Source organism: Protobothrops mucrosquamatus, unplaced genomic scaffold (assembly GCF_001527695.2).
Source record: "Protobothrops mucrosquamatus isolate PMUCROS unplaced genomic scaffold, P.Mucros_1.0 scaffold_154, whole genome shotgun sequence".
In the NCBI taxonomy this organism is placed as follows: domain Eukaryota; kingdom Metazoa; phylum Chordata; class Lepidosauria; order Squamata; family Viperidae; genus Protobothrops; species Protobothrops mucrosquamatus.
Genome location: NW_015386230.1, coordinates 1,940,933 through 1,948,583, shown reverse-complemented (window position 1 = coordinate 1,948,583; position 7,651 = coordinate 1,940,933).

Below are 7,651 nucleotides of genomic sequence, written 5' to 3'. Positions count from 1 at the left end.
TATGCTAATTTCAATACTGATAAAATTCACTATATTCACTATCCCATTTCAAGCTACATACAGTAGTCTCATGTAGAACATTAACTACAGTAATTGCAAATTTGATAAATAAATCCTCACAGTGTCTTGCCAAATAACAAATATGTTTAAATTTCAAGAACACAGATTTTAACTGGACATCAAAAAGAATGTCCTTATAGTGCAAGCTGATTAACAACGATACAAACAGCCCTGGAAAATGGTGAACTCTCCTATGCTGGAAATCCTGAAAGAGAGGCTGTGTGCTGAAATGTGTACTTGGAGAAGCCGTGTGTATGTGTGTATGTATGGGAGAAGTCTTGGCAAGAGCACTGAGATTTCCAAGGGAGCAGGCAGTACATTCCAGAGAGAAGCCCAAATAAGAAACTCTGCAGTCCTGAAGTAGATGGGGGAGGAAGGAAGACGTTCAGGATAGTTACACACTAGTATATTTCAGAGTACATTTATTCAGTCAAAAATGTATAGCTTTAGACTGGCAAGATTCTGTCTATTAGGTGTAAGTAAATAAAAAATTGGACTCAATTGGATTTCATTTTGTCGTTTTGGGGTTGATCCTGACATCAATCTTGCCAGACTCATACTCCCCAATAAAGGGGAGGAAAATTTTCAAGCATGGCTACAGTGCACCAATAATTCCACAGCAGCTTGCAACAGTTACAGCACCAACAGCAGATGGATATGAAAATCATTAATTTACAAGCTGCTGTAAAACAGTTGTTGCAGCAGGTTGGGCATAATGTCCAGCAGCCTGCAGTTATTCCTGCAGCAGTGGTGCAGCCAATGCTTGTGTGCTCCCATGGAAGCATACCAGAGAAATATGGAGGAGCCATATACCAAATTTCCGGCTCAGTGTGAAATGTTGATTAACAGCAGACCACACCAGAGTGACTTTTTATTAAGCTTACTGAAGGGGTCTGCAACGAAATAAGTCACTCCAATGATAGAAGGCAATGAACTCATACTAGACAACTACCAAAACTTCATCAAGAGATTTAGAGACTACCAACAGGTGCAAGACAAAGGAGGTAAGCAACAATTTTTTCTTTCCCATCACAATAACCTTTGAAACAGAGTGCAAGGAAGCTATAGAAACTGTCATCAATTTGGGGGCTACCCCAAACTTTATAGATCTAGAGGTATTATAGTTTGCAAATATCTACAGTAAAGCTATCAAGACCCATGGAAATGGAGAATATAAATGGCCAATCTTTAATGGCAGGCCCTATTGTGCAGTATATGACTCTTTTGCAATTGGCAATTGACCGTCACACAGAATTCTTGCCTTTTTATATAATAGACTCCTTGCAAGTACCCATGGTACTTAGCACTTCCTGGCTGTGACTCCATAACGCGTTGGTGGAGTGGACAACTGAGGCAATTTCCTTTCTCTCTCCAGATTACAAACACCATGGGGAACAAACTTTTACATTCTCTTTGGTGCAAGGGATTCCCTTTTGTACCATTCTATACAATAAAATCTGGAATCATTATTCATTTTCTCTACTTCAGATTCATTGGATCAGCTGCAAAACACTAGATCTGAGGAATGCTTACAATTTCATTCAGGTAAAAGAGGGTCATGAGTACTTCACTGCCTTCGATACAGGTTGCAGAAAATTTGAATATTTTTGTGATGCCATTCGGTCTAGCAAATTGTGAGGCAGTATTTTCCAGATTCATGAATTATTTTTTTTCTGACATGGTAAGTACGTGGTGATTTATTTGGATGACATTTTAATATATTCTGAGGATATAACCTCTCATGTTATGCATACCAGAAATGTTTTGCAGGGGCTGAGGGACAATAAGCTTTTTGCCAAGTTGGAAAAGTATGCACTTGATCTGCAGCAGTTAGAGTATGCATGTTATAGGATTTCCACAGAAGAGTTGCAGATGGACCCAGCTAAGGTATAAGCAGTTTTATCTGGACATACTCGCTGTGGAATTTTTAAAAATGTAGCAATTCCTGAGCTTTGCTAATTTTTTGTCAGGCATAAAGAATCAGAACAATTTGTAAGTTTGCAGCACAGAAGATTTATTCAACCCTATACACAAGAATCTAGTTAACTACTGGTCAGCACTAAATTGGCAGTACATAAGGTTCAATGGAATTCAAGAGGGGGCATCTCCTGTGGTAATACAAGGACTCTAAACTGATGACAAGTTTAACTCCGCTCAGCAGTTCTGCCTGCCGTTCTCCTACACTTCTATGGGAAGTTCATTCCTAATTTTGCAGACAAAGTTAAATCTCTTTCACAATTCTTAAAGCAAGGAAGGAAATTTGCTTGGATGACATACAAATAATTGCCATTCCAAGAATTAAAACAACTCTTTGCTTCCCAATCCCTCCTCTGCTACCCAGAGGCCTCCCAATCTGGTGCTTTAGATGCCGCTGTCAGAGCTATGGTACTTCAGGCTATGAAAGTAGGGGAAGGGGAGTTACCACCATGCATCTTCTTTTCTCACATACTCTCAAACGCAGACAGAAACTATGATATATTTAACAAGGAACTGCTGGCAATCAAAGCAGCTTTTCAGAAAAAGAGGCAATGGCTTGAAAGGGCACAATTTCCTATACAGGGTTGCACAGACCACAAGAACTTGGAACTGATGCAAAATTCAGTCTCATACTCCCAGGCAAATCAGATGGAGTCAATTTTAATCTCGTTTTGACTTCTGTATAATTTATGTACCTGTTTCCTGAAGCATGCTACCAAATGCACTCTCACATAAACCAGAATACATCATGGCTCAGAAGACTTCTTCCCTGCTACTCTTTTACAACCTCACAACCCTGCAAGGATTACAAAAGGGGGAGGTTGGGGGAAGGACAACAAACTGAAAATCAAATTGCAAGAATCAAGAGGGAAACAGCTGCAGGACCTGTATACAAGGCCCCAGATGACCTCTGGGGCTCAACAAGGTACTGTACTCAGTTTTCAGCAGCAACTCTAGCCTAATGGTCACCTTTATGTTGCTATTCCTTTATGGGAGGAGGGGTTGCAGTATTGTCATGACAATGAAACAGCTGGGCATGAAAGAGTTTTTAAAACCCTCCACAGGACTCATACAGATTATTGGTGACCAAAAATGGCTGTGGATGTAAAAGGCTATGTTGCATTTTTCTATGTCTGCTGGCACTCAAAGCCAGTTCTGGGAAACAGCCTTTAAACACACCTACCCAGCTTGAGATACAGTATCAATGAACTTAATCATAGAATTACACCAGTGCAAGGTTCTATGTCTATTTTGGTAATAGTAGATTGTTTCACCAATATATTCACCATTTATACCATGTAGGAGACTCCCAACAGCACAGACTATGGCACAGCTCTTTTTAGACAGAGGAGCACAATGGCTCAGCAGTTAAAAGATACTAAGCTTGTCAGCTGGAAAGCTGACAGCCTAGGTTTGAGACCTGAGCACCATGCAATGGGGTGAGCTCCTGTTATCTGCCCAGCCCCAAACCTAGCAATTTGAAAGCATGCAAATGCGAGTAGATAAATATGTACCACTTTGGTAAGAAGGTAACAGTGTTTCAAATGCCTCAGTGTACAGTCATACTAGTCACATGATCACAGAAATGTCTCCAGAAAATGCTGGTTCCCTCGACTAAGAAACAGAAATGAGCACTGCCCCTTAGAGTCGGACATGATATAGAGAATATAGAGGAACGGACATTCACATACCGGTAGTAACAGACAGAGGAAATCAATTCACTTTTGGATTTTGGAGAACTCTTTTCCAGTTATTAAAAGTACAGATTAATTTGTCTTCGGCCTACCGCCTTCCCACTAATGGAGCGGCAGAGAAAATTAGCCAGGTAGTGCAAAAGTATGTAAGATGTTACAGCACTTATAGCCAAGGTAACTGGCTGGCACTTCTCCCTGTAGCAGAATTTGCATATAACAATTCTGTGCACACTCGTCAATTGGCATATCAACATTTCAAACAATGTATGGAATCCACCCAAGGGTTTTATCAGCAACCACTCAGTAAGGATCTGTTCCTAGCACAGCACAGTTACTCAGGGAACAGCAAACAGCTCATGACCTATTAAAAGAACAACTGCTCCTGGCAAAAGCAGTGTACAAGTAGCAGATGCTCATACACAAGAGGGACCAGTGATTTCAAAGGTGAACACGCTATGGCTTTCTATTACTTTGACGAGATCATCAGAGAAGATCGATTCTAATTTTGTGAGACCATTTACCACCATGCAATAGGTAAACCCAATAGTCTTTCGCTTTCACTTTTGATGAAAGTGGCTAGTCCTCCTGGCTAGTCAAGGAAGTGCCTCCAAGTGCTCTGCGATCCCAGGATCACCCACTCCTACTCATGATTGTGGATGGGGAAGAAGAATATGAGGTGGAAGCAATCTTGGTTTCAAGGTAAAGAGGAAACAGGATTCAGTATTTGTTACACTGGAAAGGCTACCAAGAGGCAAAGCATTTGTGGGAAAATGTGAGACAGGTATACACTCCAAAATTGGTGCACCATTTTCCTCAATGTTTTCCTGACAAGCCATGGCCTCTCTACCTCCCTGATTTTCCAGATGTGTCAAAGCAATAGGAGGAGTTCATGAGTGGAGTGGGAGATTACTCACAGGGGGCTCAAGGGAAAGGGGAAACCCAGGGCAGAGTTTCCTGGACCTCAACTTCAGGCATTCAATTCCCAAATGAAAGGGGGGCATTTTTTTTCTAATCCTAAGCCTGTTTTGCAAGATAAACCATTTGACTTGAAGGATATGACCTCTATTTGGACCTACATGATTGTTATCTCAAGTACATTAATTTTCCATTTCATTTGCATTTTATATAGAAAAGGCCACTGAGGTTACCAGAGTGATCAAAATCAACAACTTCAATGTGATGGAGAAAAGGAGAAGCAAAAAGAATTCATTAGAGGAAACCATATAGGTATGAACTGATGTTATCTGCTTTAAAATAAATATGGTTTATTAATTATTTGATTCATTAAACAATCTGCCTTCAATATTGATTATTTCATAGACTCCACATCATCAAATGCTAGATTCCCACAACAAAATCAGACATCAGAATGAAATCCATTAGCTTATTAAGATGGAAAATTGAAGAGTGTACATCAAGCTGCAGAGTAGACAGACATAATGATCTCATTTGGAAGCTAGCCAAATGCTTTGGATAATCATCTTTACGTTGTGAATATCCAAAGAGTCAGGAAACTCTGCAACCCTTAGCTGACACTATGATAAATCTGTTAAGCAGTAGTGTAATACTTAGACATGTATAGTAACAGAATTGATTCCTTCAACTTGTAAAAATATTCCCACTTTAGAGATTTTAATCCAATACTTTCATTTCTATCTGTCACACCTGCAATTGTTATCATCTCTTTAATATGGTGACCTTATAGTCATTCCTGAATACAAGTGGGCTCGTTTCAATGAACATATTTGGCATCTAGAAGACATACGGAAACACACCAACCACAGTTTACACACTGAATCTTCAGAAATATACACAACTCCAATTATAACTATATTTTGGATTTATGTGACTTCAACCTTGCATCTTAAGAGCTACAATCTATCCCAGCAATTAGTTTTCCAGTTAAAGGCAACACAACTGAAAGTCAATAAACAAAAATGAGAACTGGTCAAAGGGGGAAGGATGGATGTTTCTTAGCCTAATTTCCAACTCTTCTTTCCCTGAATGCTTAACTCCTTCTCCTATCAGTTCAACTAGAGGACGACTGCATAAGGCAAACCAAAGAAGATGGTAGTGCTTTTGAAAATATTATACTATAATTAGGCTTTTCATTTTATTATAATTATAATTTACAATTCTCATCTGAATTCCACATTTTTTCATTTCTTGGTGGTGGAGAATTATGGAAAATATAATCCAACACATTTGAAAAGTAACAAATTGAAAAAGGCTGTCCTATGCAAGGACAGAAGAAAGATCCCTTTCTAAAACTTGCAATAAGAAGGAAAACGGAAAAATAAAAGAAGCAAGGGTAAAGGAATGATATAGATTTATTTCAATTATATCTTCATCAATATTTGGTAAAATTTGTTGTCAATAACCTCAATCCTAATTACAATTCTGTTTATGTAGTAGCAAATAACATTTTCATTCTTAATCAATGTTCAATTTGAATCAGTAATTGTACAAGTTAGAAGGAATTCTTCATTCTGGCTGATAAAGAATTCTTTGTAGTTTAAAAACTTTCACATTCTTATGGAAGTGTAAAAATACAAATGAATGAAAATGAATGAAATATCAAATGAATGAAAAAATACTAAGCTAGTGACTATGGTGCCATCAGTGCTAGTTGCTTGTAGTATCTTCTAAAAACATCCAACTCCATTTTATTACAGATTCAGAATGGGGACAGGTTTTATATCACATCAGTGATGACCGGGTGACGTGGATGATGCTGGATGACACTACTAATAGTTACTGAAGAAATGAGGTAGTGTTTCCGCAAGATAAGCCTCTGTGATTAAAAAAAAAATGGCATGCTACTTGCTCCAAGACAACTAGGTAAATGCTAATCTGAGGCTATCAGCAGATAATAATGTGGCTTTGCCTTCTATAGATAGTTTATTTTATCTAACAGACTGATCTGAACTTCATAATGAAAATCACTTTTATATCACTGGGTCTTCATCTGTGCATGATGACAACACAAAAATACAGTAGGGTTGGTGCCTCTTCTCTATTTGCAGTGTAACTTTGTGACAGTAATTGGCCCTCTTCAAGGTTTGCTAGCACTCTCATAACAATGCAGTTACAATACAGCATCGCACTGACTTCTAGTAAAATCCTTCTGTTATCAAGATGGTAATTTTCCTGTTTTTATTAAATAGCACATGTTTCTTCTTGTTTTTTATCCTAAACTCCACAAACACTGATGACATACTTTCAGGAATTAAGAATTAGCTATTATCAATAATCTGCTAAGGATGTGAGACAAGAGCAAAGATATTACCAATATTATAGCTGACATCAAATTATGTTAATCGTTCTATCCTTATAAGTCCATACTTCCCTCTTAGACTGTTGTTCAGTTAAACAATCTGCTTCTCTTATACAAAAAGACACCAAGTTAGATTTTTACATAATGCCATAATAAAATAACATTATGACAATTAAATAAAATTTAATCAACATGGAAATGTTCATTATTGTTGCCAGTTAGTTTCAACAAGAAATTAATGGATACATCTTAAATAATAAGTTTAAAAAACTGAATATTATAAAGTGTAATACATCTCTACATTATTTAGTTGTAGGTTAAAAATAGAATTGAGATTTTATTATTAAATAGATATTTTTAAGACTAAATAGTTATCCAAAGGTGCCATCACAAAAAGAAAACACTTTATATATTTAATATTTTTCTCTACTTATCCATTAAATATACAGTACTTTATATTTTTACACAAAATCCTTACAGTGGTGTCTAAAGCATTTTATTCTTACTAAGTGATAGCAATGAAATCCTGCAGCAATGAAACCACAAGAAGCAGACATGTATGTGGTGCAGAAGCTCCCAGTTTATTCCTATATGTGATCCAAGCATATTTTGCTCCTTAACTCTCGTAATCTGCATTCTTTAG